A 12,587-nucleotide genomic window follows, 5' to 3' on the forward strand; every position below is an offset into this window, starting at 1 on the left:
GGACCTTGGGCACTGGGAAACCATCTCTTCCCAAATGAGAAGACAACCTTAAAGGATTGGATAATGATTTCATAGGTTCACAGTTCTTCCCACAGTCACGGGACCATAGACTCACGTTTCTTATAAATACCCATATCTGACAATGTAATTATATTTTCTAATTTCATTAACATTTCTCCCTTACCAAACTGATTGCCTGTCTTAAAAAACAGATAAATATTTCAACCACCGATGAGCTCTCTAGTTCTAACTCCCATCCCCCTGTTAGCTAAATGTCTCATTTGAAATGTCAGTTGGACAGAGCAAATACAGTGTGCCATGGCATGTAATTCGAAGTTGTACCTGTACAAAATTAAATGGTTACACATTATGAAATGCAGGGGTTATTTGAAGGTCAGTATCAAGATACTGCTTCCATTGAAGAGTCAAGAGTACCTGCTCAGTTAGACAGCTATGATAGTTCAACATGAGAGAGAGAGAGAGAGAGAGAGAGAGAGAGAGAGAGAGAGAGAGTGATAGCTCATCATCATGGCTAACTTAGTCAGATTTAGAATAACCTAGGACAGTGGTTCTCAACCTTCCTATTGTTGCAACCCTTTAATACAATTCCTCATGTTATGGTGACCCCCCTCCAACCATAAAATTACTTTTGTTGCTACTTCATAACTGTAATTTTGTTACAGTTGCAAATCCTAATGTAAATATCTGATATGCAGGATACCTGATATGTTGAGAACCACTGACCTAGGAGACAGGCCTTTGGGAGCAGTTATGAGGACTTTTCCAGGGAGGTTTAGCCTAGGTCAGAATCCTCCCTGAATATGAGTAGTACTGCCCCATGGGATAGGGTCCCAGACCAGATAAAAAAGAGAGAGTGAGCTGAGAACCAACATTCACCTCTCTGCTTAATGACTGTCAGTGCTGCAAAACCAGGCCCCTCCTGTTCCTGGCATGCTGTGATGGACTGCATCCTTGGTGGACCCAAGTGAACTGACCCTTCCTGAGGTCGCTCTGCCACACATTTTGCCACAGCAATGAGAAAAACAACTAACATAGTAGAAGAATGACTTTATAACTTGTTGGGCCTAAAAAGGTTCAGATGTGAAGCCCAGTGTAAGCCCCTGAGCCTGGCTAGAGTTTGGCAACCCGTCTCTGGCCTGTAACCTCCACATGGGGGTGACTCAGCCAGCCCTGCCTAGCTACCTGCCTGCTTGGTGGAATATTATTGGCCCTTACTCCTCATATAACCTTACCCCATCCTAAAATTCCCATCCCTACCTCAGTCCTATATAAGCTCCTGCCTATTGGAATAAATTGAGATCCTGCTTCGACAAGTCTCCCGACTCAGTGTGTAGTTCTCCCCAGTAACTGGGAAGGGGAGCAGTGTGAGCTGTCAACACTTACCATCCCGCTCAGCCCCGGGAAGAGACAGGTGGACCAGCCCTTCCCCAGCCCTACCTGAGGAGGACCTGGCAATAACCTAGCTGTCTGGAAGACCATCCTAGAAGACATTGCTCATCTGGCCTTTGTCTGTGTAACTGTAAGAACTGGGGAAGATGTGATTGGTCAAGAATATGTATTTGAGCAACTAGGGTAAGCCTCTAGCAAGGTTTCTCACAGCCATGGAAATTTACTCCATGCCTTTTTTTTCTGGGTTTTTAAAGCAAAATTTAGAGGCCAGAGTAAACCACAACAGGACAACAGATTGTGCCCATAGCCCTTTACATCAAAGAAGACTGTCAAATGAACATTTTCACAAAATCTGCTTTGTGTCTGGACATTTGAGATGCACTGGCTGGAACAAATTCTGAATTTGCTTGTCTCAGGACATAAAAGCCATTATAAAGCCAGCCTAGTTACACAGTCTGGTATATAGATTGCTTTGGAGCCATGCAGGCACATCCAAATCTTGTTCTTCATTCATCTCTGGGACTTTAGGTAAATCTCCTAACTAATTTTTTTCTTTCCTCCATTCCTTCCTTCCTTTTTTCCTTCCTCCCTCCTCCTCCTCCTCTTCCTCCTTTATTCTTCTTTAATGTGTAGGTGTTTTGGCCAGCACATATGTCTGTATCACTTTTGTGCCTGGTGCCTATGGAGGCCAGAAAAGGGCATCAGATCTCCTAAGATTGGAGTTATGAGGCACCATAGGTGCTGATAGTTGAAAACAGCTCCTCTAAATGAGCAGCCATGCTCTCAACTGCTAAACCAGCTCTCCAGCCCCTTAATCTCATTTCTTAATTCATAAACAATATTTGCCAATTGTTATGAAGATTGCCTATTTAAATCACAGTGTCTTTTAAAAATGGATAGAGGTGGGAGGAGAAAATATATAGATTCCCAGTTCTGCCCATAATCATGTGTTTATAGACTCATGGTTCATATAAACTATCCCCATCCAACAATGTAATTATCTTTTCTAATTCCATTAATATTTTCTCTCATACCAAGCTGCTTACCTGGTTCTAAAGATAAATATTTTATCTTTTTAAATTGAAGGATGATGGTGAGGAAGGGAAATAGAAGAAAGGACTGAAAAGATAGAAGAGTGACAGATTGATAGACAGACAGATAGATAGACAGAGAGACAGAGAGATAGAGAGAGAGAGATTAGATTAGAGAGCTATCTCTTACCCATGTGGATACATCTTGGACCATATCATCATTATGTAAACATCATAGAATATACTTACACAAATACAGATTGTATATGTCAGTCCCTCAGTGTGGCCCTCTCAGTGCAGTAATAAACATGAATCATATGAGGCTGCTGCTGTATAACATAGCTCACTGTTTACAGGAAACTTACATAAGTACAATGAGTACCCTATAAAAGAATGGCTAAAGTACAGAGAAAGCTGGGTGTAGCCCAGCTCTTAGAAAGCGAGACAAGAAGCCTGCCTGGATTACACAGTGATCTGGAGCCACTTAGGGGAACCATATCAGAGGAGGAACAGGAGGAGGTGGGGGGAGGAGGAGGAGCAAGAAGAAGAAAGAGGAAAGGAAACAGGAGGAGTGGGAGGAGGAAGAGGAGGAGGAGGAGGGAGAAGAAGTAGGAGGGTGAAGAGGAGAAAGGGCCTGTAAGGGCATTTCTAGGAAGGAGGTATTTGAGGAGAGAAAATACCCTCAAAGAGTGGACTGCGCCTTCCCGAAGCAGCCTAATTATAAGTAGATCTGAGGACTAAGCAGACTTGCCCACTTGCATGTCTTCTCGTCTTGCTGGTGAGTTGCTGGTGAGTGCATCTACCCTGATGGTGATTTGTAGCCCTTTGTAGAGAGTCTTGCTTCTCCAGACTTCCAATGTGGACTAAAGACTACAGACTTTACAAGAAACTTCCTGGTCTTCATCACCAGTATGTTACTGCAGAGGCACCTAGCTTTGTAGACTCAGACTCTCCAGCATAGTTTGACTTCCAGCTCATATCAGTTTTAAATCAGTCTAACAAACCCCCTTTAAAATATATATATATATATATATATATATATATATGTGTGTGTATATATATGTATGCACACACACATCCACTGGTTCTACTCCTCTAGAGAATTCTGCCTAATATAATCAATAATATTGTGATTAATTATCAAGTATTAGTGCTATTCATAATTTCACATGCTGGGAAACACAGAGAGCTTGTCACACCACTTTCACATAAATAACTGAGTGGTAAATTTTGCTATAATGTTACAGTGCCGCTGCACACTAGGAATTTCACAGTTCCATATCACGGAAGTACCATTTTGTTCATGTAGTCTATCACTGACTGAAATATCATGTTGTAACTCATATCTGCAGGTAGATAGAGAGATAAAAAATAAATAAATGAGTGAACACGCAAATGAATAGATAGATAAGATAGGATAATAAAGATAAATGGACAATTGATAGATACAAGTATATACATAAGTAAATAAATACATGGAAACTTGGATATTCAGATATGCTGGGAGAAAATGTGGATTTGTCTATTACAAGCTCATCTATAGAACAAATTATCCAGTTATCTAAAAAATCAAGGTCTCGAGGCTAGAGAGATAGTTAGTGGTTAAGACCACTTGCTGCTTTTCAGAGGACCCAGATTCCACTCGAGTACCCACACTAGGCAGCTAACAACCACCTATAATTCCAGACCCCCTCTTCTGGCCCCTAGGCATATCCACTCACTTGTGACATTCACTCACATAGATCACACACACACACAATTTAAAAAACACATTTAAGAAAACCAAGTCTCAGTATTTTGCACTATAAATCATTATGCACCACCAGATCCAACTTGATCACATTTATTTTAAGTAAGAAACCCACTCATCATTTTTTCTTATTGTTCTTTACCATAGCTTGTCCTGCCCGCAATTCAGTATTCTTTTAGGACGTATTTGGAGAACACATTACATTTTATTCCTCCATTTGCTGCCCAGCTTCACCATGTTACTGACTGAACTAACCCAAACTCATTGAGCAATGGTAAGTAATATTTGTCTAACTCACTGGGACAGTGGTATAGGTAGTTTTTGGACAAAGCTGTGGGCTCCTTCAAATTGTTTTGTTTTATGACATGACTGTTATCAATTAACCTTCAGCACATTACATGGCTTGTTCAAGCCTGTCATCTCCTATTCCTGCCTTGGATCTACCTGGCCAGTCAATCTATTCTAATTAGTAAACTTCAAGCTTATGAGAAACGCTGGGTCAAAGACAGTGGATGGCCTTCCTGACAATAACATCTGATATTGTCCTTTGGCCTTCGAGCATACACACCTATGTGCTTGTGTACCTACACACATACAGAGGAACACACACATTAATTAAGTGACTATGTGTTGGAGAGATAGCTGTCAGTAAAGTACACATGTCTCAACAGACTCCAGATCCCTAGCTTTATGCCAACAGAAATCATAGTAACCCCATCCTAGTCCAAGAACGTGGGTGGTTAATTCTTCCAAACCCAAATGCCAATTTTTAGGAGTTTGCTAAGCGTGTAGGAAGTTCTTACATGTTCAGAAAAAACTTGATTATTCTCAGACTAATTCCTCATCTCTTTACCTGTCTGGGTCAACTAGAGTATGTCCAGAAAATAAAAGCTAACTATAACTTTCAAAGTGTATTACAAGAAAGAGAGGGAGAAATGGAAGAATAAGGAGAGACAGTAAACCAGGACAAAGATGGGAAGGAAGAGGTGGGAGAGGGAGGAAGGAAGAAGAGAATGAATCTGGTCTGATATATGTGTATATGCGCACGGTAGCTGACACCTTTTACCACTAGAATCTTGCGCTGATTTTTCATATCTCTCTCTCTCTCTCTCTCTCTCTCTCTCTCTCTCTCTCTCTCTCTCTCTCTCTCTCTCTCTCTCTCTCTCTCTCTCTCTCTCTCTCCCTCTCCTTCTCCCTCTCCCTCTCCCTCTCTCTCTCTCTCTCTTCTAAGCAGTCACATTTATTTAATTGTTTCTCAATATATGTTTTTATTTAAATTAGAAACATGCATGCTTCACATGTCAATCCCAGCTCCCTCTCCCACCCCACCTCCCTTGTCCCTCCACCAGCCCCCCTCCAGCCCCTCGCCCAATCCCCACATCATTCCCCAGGGAGGGTGAGGCCCTCCCTGGGGGGATCTCCAGAGTCTGCCATTTCATTCAGGGCAGGACCTAGGCCCTTCCCCATGTGTCCAGGCTGAGAGAGCATCCCTCCACGTGGAATGGGCTCCCAAAGTTCATTTGTACGCCATGGTGAACACTAATCTACTACCCAAAGCCCCAGAGATTTCTGAGGCCTCCTCACTGACACTCCATTCCTAGAGTCTGGATCAGTCCCCTGTTGGCCTCTTAGCCATCAGTCTGGGCTTCAAGAGCTCCCCTTCATATCTCTTTTTATTGCTTGAAAATTTTGCACATGTCTACCATGTGTTTTGGCCAAGGCCACCTCCCATTTTCTCTGTTCCAAACCCTCCCCCAACCCTACCACTAGTGTCTCCCAAATTATAAACCAATTTATCTAATGATCACATACACAAAGATTCTCAACAAAATACTTGTAAACTGAATTCAAGAACACATCAAAAAGCTTCTTCACCTCGATCAAGTTGGCTTTACCCAGAGGCACAGGGATGGTCCAACATACATAAGTCAATAAATGTAATCCACCACTTAGACTCTGGAGCAGAGATTACAGGATCATCTCAGTAGATGCAAAAGGGGCCTTCAACAAAATCCACTATCCATCCATGATAAAACTTCTGGAGAACCTAGGAACACGGAGACATATCTCAACATAATAAAGGCAATATGCATCAAGGCCACAGCCAACATCATTTTAAAAGGAGAAAAACTCAAAACATTTTCACTAAAATCATGGACAAGACGAGACGTCTACTCTCTCCTGCAACCCCACCTTAGCTAAAGCAACCCCTGCCCTAGCTAAAGCAACAAAACGGGTGAAGGTAATAAAGGGGATACAAATAGGAAAGTAAGAAGTCAGAGTGTTTTTATTTGCAGACAGTATAATTTTTATACATAAAAGTCTCTGATGACTCCACTAAAAAAAAAACCCTACAGCTGGTAGATGCACATTCAGCAAAGCTGTAGAATAGAGTACAAAATTAACACACAAAAATCAGTAGCCTTCCCATAAACCAACAACAAACATACGGAGAAAGAAAACAAGGAAACAATTCTATTTATGTCAGCCTAAAATAAAACAAATAACATGAAATAAATCTAACCAATTTGTACTGTAAACAGAACAAATTGAAGGCAGCAGACGATGGAAAAGCTTCTTATGCTCATCTCTCTTAAGGGGATTTTAGTTCATGCTGTTACTTGCTGCCATCAAATCCTCAGTCAGACTGTCTGAAGAAAAAGGGAGACTACCATGTAAACTCAAAGCAAAGGGGAATACGGACAGCCTTTGTAGTTCAAGGTGGACTGTGGGCTCCCTGTGCTGATCGTCTGCATTCTGTAACTGGAAGAGACAGGTCGGGTCCCTGTGACTGCTGGAACTGTGGTCTTCAATGTCTGTCCTGTGTTCTTGGTCTCCTGAAGATATTTATATTTAGGCACCAACATCATTCAGAGTGCCCACAGCTTTGGTTAAGGAGGAAAAACAAGCTAATTTGCTGGAATTGAAGGCTGACCTGGCAGATCTGGTGTGGGCTTGTCTCATTTCTTAGACTATTTTTTGTTGTTTTTCTTCACTAGTGTACGCCCTCCACTTGAGTAATCTCACATGTTCCTGTGACTTCGATAACGCCATTCTGTCATCTCACATCCCCTCCCTGGAATGTCCTTCTAAATTCTAGACTTGTATCTACAACGTCCCATTTGACATGTGTCCTTGAATCCATTGCAATCATCTCAAAAGCACTGTGTCTCAGCTTGAACATTTGAACTCTGCGGCTTGCTTCTCCCAATTCCCAGCACTCGCCATGGCAATTAGTGGCAATTTTATTTTTATGCATATATGTATTTATACAGGGGCTGATAGATCTGAGGCTGGCCTCAAACTCACAATGACCTGAAACTCCTGGTCCTCCGGCTGCCACCTCCCTAACACTGGGCTTACAGGTATGCTGCCACACCCAGTATATATGGTTCTTGAGAATCAAGCTCTGGACCTCATCCATATTAGGCAAACACCATACCATTAGGGCTACAACCTGGTCCACTCAGTGGTAGTTTCCTTTCTCTTCTTGCTCACAGAGTCCAAAGTTCAACTCTTTCTTTCTTGTTTCTTCTTCTGGTCCATCATTAAGCCATCTCAAAAAGAGTGGAAGACACAGCCGGCCGTTGGTGGCGCACGCCTTTAATCCCAGCACTCGGGAGGCAGAGGCAGGCGGATCTCTGTGAGTTTGAGGCCAGCCTGGTCTACCAGAGCTAGTTCCAGGACAGCCTCCAAAGCTACAGAGAAACCCTGTCTCGAAAAACCAAAAAAAAAAAAAAAAAAAAAAAAAAAAAAAGAATGGAAGACACACTTGCTTCTACTCATGACGGTATCTTCCACTTAAACCAGCCTAGGCTCTTCCTAGGGCTATGAGAAAAACCAGAGAGCTGGTGACCCTCTCATTTAGCTTCTGGTTCTACTCCCCACCCTCTTCTCTCCATCCCAATATACTTTTTGTTTTACTGTGGTAAAATATACGCTGTTTAATATTCACTTAAAAGAGAAAAAGAATTTTGTGTACATATGCATGTCACAGGTCAACCTCAGGTGTCATTCCTCAGGTGCAGTACACCTTGGTTTTTTGAAACAAGCTCAGTACACCTTGATTTTTTGAAATAAGCTTTCTCTGCAGCCCAGACTCACGCAGTAGGCTAGGCTGGATGGCCAGTGAGCCTCAGGGACCTGCCATCCCCATCTGTCCAGCCTGGTATTCCAAGCGTGGGTCACTACACAAGATTTTACAGTTACAGTTTGTAAGTATATAGCTGAGTGGTCCTGAATACATCCATGTTGTGTGACCATCATCACCATCCATTTTCAGAACTTTCTCATCTTACAAAACTGAATTTCTGTACCTGCTAAACAGTAACTCCTTATTCTCTTCCCTTTGGCTCCCCAAAATTGCCTCATATCAGTGAAGTTATGGAATGTCTGTCCTTTTCGGGGGGTGTATTTCACTTAGCATGATGTCCTCAAGGTTTACTCATGCTGTAACCCGGGTCAGTATCTCCTTTCCTTTGTTCAAGCTGAATAATATTCTCTTATACATGTGCACCACGTTTTCTTTGTTAATCTGCCATTGAACTCCTGTCAATAGACATTTTGTCTACTGCTGCTATGAGCCGTAGGTATGAAAATATCTGAGTGTGCCCCTACTTTTCATCCTTTAAGATATATTCTCAGTGTGTATACCCTGGATCATATGGCAATTCCATGTTTAAGATTTCGGGAGAGCATGCCACAATATGGGAGGCTCTCTCAGCCGGGACTCTTGGGGGAGGGCCTAGGCCCTGCCCTGGAGGAAATGACAGTACTGGAGATCCACCATGGAGGGCTGCACCCTCCCTGGAGATCTGAGTGGAGATGGGTGGGAGACTGGGGGACCTGGTTGGGAGGGCGGGGGAGGAGGGGAGGAGAGGGAGCAGAGATTGACATGTGAAACAAGATTGTTTCTAACCAAAATAAAAAATAATACTATTTTTAAAAAACAACAACAAAAAAAAAAGATTTTGGGAGAGCATGGTGATCTCCCAGCAGATAAGTGGGTAGTGGGATGCAGACAGATCCTCCCTCACTTTCCTGCATTCCCCTTACTCGATCAGCTCCTTCCAGCGGTGCCAACCTCCTCCCCAGCATCAAAACAAAGCTCTTTCCTGCTTCAATGCCTTCATACATTATAGGCATTGCCTACAGCTGGGAACTCCCTTTCTCCTCCTTTCTACTCTCTTCCATGTCTGTTTGAAATATCACATCCCAGAAAAGCCTTGCCTAACTCTACCTGCTTCTAACTCGGATGTCCTGAAATAGTCTTCCATTCCTACCGACTGGGACCCTTCTGGATGGATCCTCTCACTCTCACCCACACATGGTAGAATGACTACAGAACTCTGCTAAGCGATAAGTGGTGACTGCTGTTCTTGTTGCGTGGGAGGTGGTATGGACACATTTTGCTTTTTCACCAGTGGTTGCTAACTCATGTGGCTGCAGCCATCCAGCCCAGGTCTGTCCTCCCTACAGTAGATCCCTGGAGGAGCAGCTCCCCCTTTCAACAGGCTGCAATGCTCATGAACCATTGCACTCTTCACTAGTCAGGTTCCTAGGAAGGAATATTCAAGGACAAGGTCAGAGGACCAACTCTATTGGCTCCAGTCAAAATATTCTTGGCCATAATTAAAACAGAAATGAAAAAAGATCCAAATAAAGAGACCTTTACTTTCCATTTGATCCAAGGGACCAAACTTTCCATTCTGTAACCCTTGTAACCTGTTATAAGGCCAAAGAATCAAATGAGGTCAAGAGAATTTTTCTATTCCGTTGCATGTGACTTAACATTGACATAACTTCCTGCTTTAGGAAGGGTACTGAATGTAAGCAAAGGTGCACTGTATACTCTACAGTCACCTCAGCTCTCTATACCTGTGCAGCTGTCTTATGGCTATGTAGGCTCAACATGAAATACCTGACGTTGTAGCCTACAATCTTGAACGACTAAGTTACCATGCCTAGCCCCCAGTATCCTTTTTCATACTCATGCCATCACTGTAAAAATTGCCTCAGAATAGGGTTGGAGATCAATATCAGGTTGGAGAGATGGCTCAGTGGTTAAATGCCCTTCAAGCAGCTCACAACTTCAATTCCAGGAATCCAATGCTCTCTGGCCTCCTTGAGTACTGGGATGCATATAAACCTATGCAAGTACATACATGTAAATTATGAATATAATATGCAAAATCACCTTTTACAGGGGTTTTATTGTTATTTTGAGGCAGGGTTGACCTTGAACTCCTAATCCTTCTACCTCTTCTCAAAGCTGAGCCTACAGACATGCACCACTACACCTAACTTACACAGTATGGGAGCATTGAACCCAGGGCATCTTATACACTAGGCAAGCATTCTACCAACTGAGCTATAGCTCCAGACCAGGTTATAGTGTTTTAATGACTGTTAACAACTACGTTTGTAAGTCTCACTGAAAACAGACCTTTAAGAGACTTCCATCATACGAGCAAAAAGAAATGTGGGGTTGGAGGTAACTTCTCAGGTCCTTGAAGCCTCACAAATGGGCAATTTCTCTAGCTGGGTGCACAGCTGCATTGATCTCTCTAAGATCAGAGAGGAAGGAGGGGGCAGGAATAGAGTGAAATAGAGGAAGTAAACATAGAAGAAACAGGGGTTCCCTGGTTTTTGTGCTGCTATGATTCAACAAGCCAGCACACAGAGCCGGCACTCGGAGCCAGCACATGACCATAGCACCTGAAACATAAGAATCCCTGCCCTACAGAGAGCTAGCTTTGAGGAGTTTCAATACGAGCCGGCATCTGGATATCTAGATGATTGTTCTGTGAATGCTTCTTCTCCTGGTGACTGTTTATAACATTTGGGAAGCCAGAAAAAAAAAACATTCATCTTCCATAATGCCTTTGCAGAAAAGTTGGGAGTGAAGTGAAATTTTCCTAGTGTCTCATATTTCAGTCTGGAGTAAGATAAACCATCATATTGTATCTGTGGGGGTTTTAGGCACATAAAAGTTATTAACTGAACTTTTTTTTAACCTTGAGGTACTTAATAGTGTTTAACAACATGAATGCATACAGTCACTTACATTTTCCATATATGAAGCTGTAAAGCCTGCTCTGCTTGAATCTTAATTAATGCAACCCCAAAAATAAAGGCAAAAAAGATTATCTAATTTTACCAGTTACCTCTCTATTGCTTTGGAAGTATTTTTCCTAGGAATGTACACACACACACACACACACACACACACACACACACACACACACACTTCTTTTTTCTATTTTTCATGCACCTGTGGTTGGTTTTAGCCAAAGGTAACAGGCATGTGGGAATGTCTGTAAAGCTTCTGCCCAGCATGGAGGTCTTTGTCTGGCCCCCTGGCATGAGGGAGCACAGGCAGCGCGTTTTTGGTGAAAAGCCCCTTTCACACAGAGAGTGCATTCAAGGAGAAAATCGAGCTTGAATCGCTGTTGTCTAAGGGCAAGTTTGAAAGACAAATGGAAGGACTAGATTCCATGGGAAAGGAAAGGGGGAAAGAAAGAGTCCGGTGACTTGCCAGAGGAGGGCTGGCTGTGGCGGGAGAGTCCTTTCAGTGCTGCCCGGAACCTTGTGAGTCATACACTTCTCTCCCCGGGAAAGACCCTGGGCAAAAACGACAGCGCAATGACCGGAAATGCTTTTCTCCACTGGGGGCCCACCAAGAAAGCATTCAAAGGCTTGACGGAAAGCCCTTTTCTGCTTAGGGAAGCGACTGTAAGGCCAGGGAAAAGACGCACCAAAAGCTTAGACACAGATGCTCTTGACCTGAAATCTCTGAACTTCCACGAGACCTCTGAATGAGCTCTTGGGGACCAGCCAGCACCCCAACTAACACTGAAGCTGAGTTTCAGCCTCATTCAGAGAGCTGTTATAGCACAGGCTTCGTCATAGTTAGAAAACATCTCATTTAATAACCATTGTTCTGTGTGTACTTCATATTCTTCACTAATGCAGACCCAGCTGAAGATACCCAGTACATTTTTGAGATACTAATTCTTTCTTGATATTTGGGACACTTAGTCTTTCTTGCTGTTTGGAAATGCCTGGTCTATGCTAAAACTGGATGTAGTGCCAAGTCTTGTGTCACACCCCTTTAATCCCAGAACTCTGGAAGCAGAGGCAGGCAGATCTCTGTGAGTTTGAGGCCAGCCTACTCTACATAGAAAGTTCTGAAGCAGAAGGAAGGAAGGAAGGAAGGAAGGAAGGAAGGAAGGAAGGAAGGAAGGAAGGAAGGAAGGAAGGAAGGAAGGAAGGAAGGACAGATGTGTAAGGCAACATACTGTTTAAGCATCTTTTTGCTCAAATTCAGACGGAATCTTGCCCTTTGGACACGGAGAGGCCTTGCTGCCCCTTTGGGCCAGGTATGGTGCATTTGT

General features: G+C 43.0%; 1 long non-coding RNA gene across 1 annotated transcript; it reads left to right on the forward strand.

Annotated features, from left to right (window-relative positions):
- The first annotated feature begins 3,105 nt into the window (after positions 1 to 3,105).
- Positions 3,106 to 7,860, forward strand: LOC121143439. Its single transcript, XR_005880624.1, has 3 exons — positions 3,106 to 3,230; positions 4,339 to 4,465; positions 7,191 to 7,860. It is a non-coding gene; the product is annotated as an uncharacterized LOC121143439 (long non-coding RNA).
- The last annotated feature ends 4,727 nt before the right edge of the window (positions 7,861 to 12,587 follow it).

This window comes from Mesocricetus auratus, unplaced genomic scaffold (genome assembly GCF_017639785.1).
Source record: "Mesocricetus auratus isolate SY011 unplaced genomic scaffold, BCM_Maur_2.0 Super-Scaffold_100013, whole genome shotgun sequence".
Classification (NCBI taxonomy): Eukaryota; Metazoa; Chordata; class Mammalia; order Rodentia; family Cricetidae; genus Mesocricetus; species Mesocricetus auratus.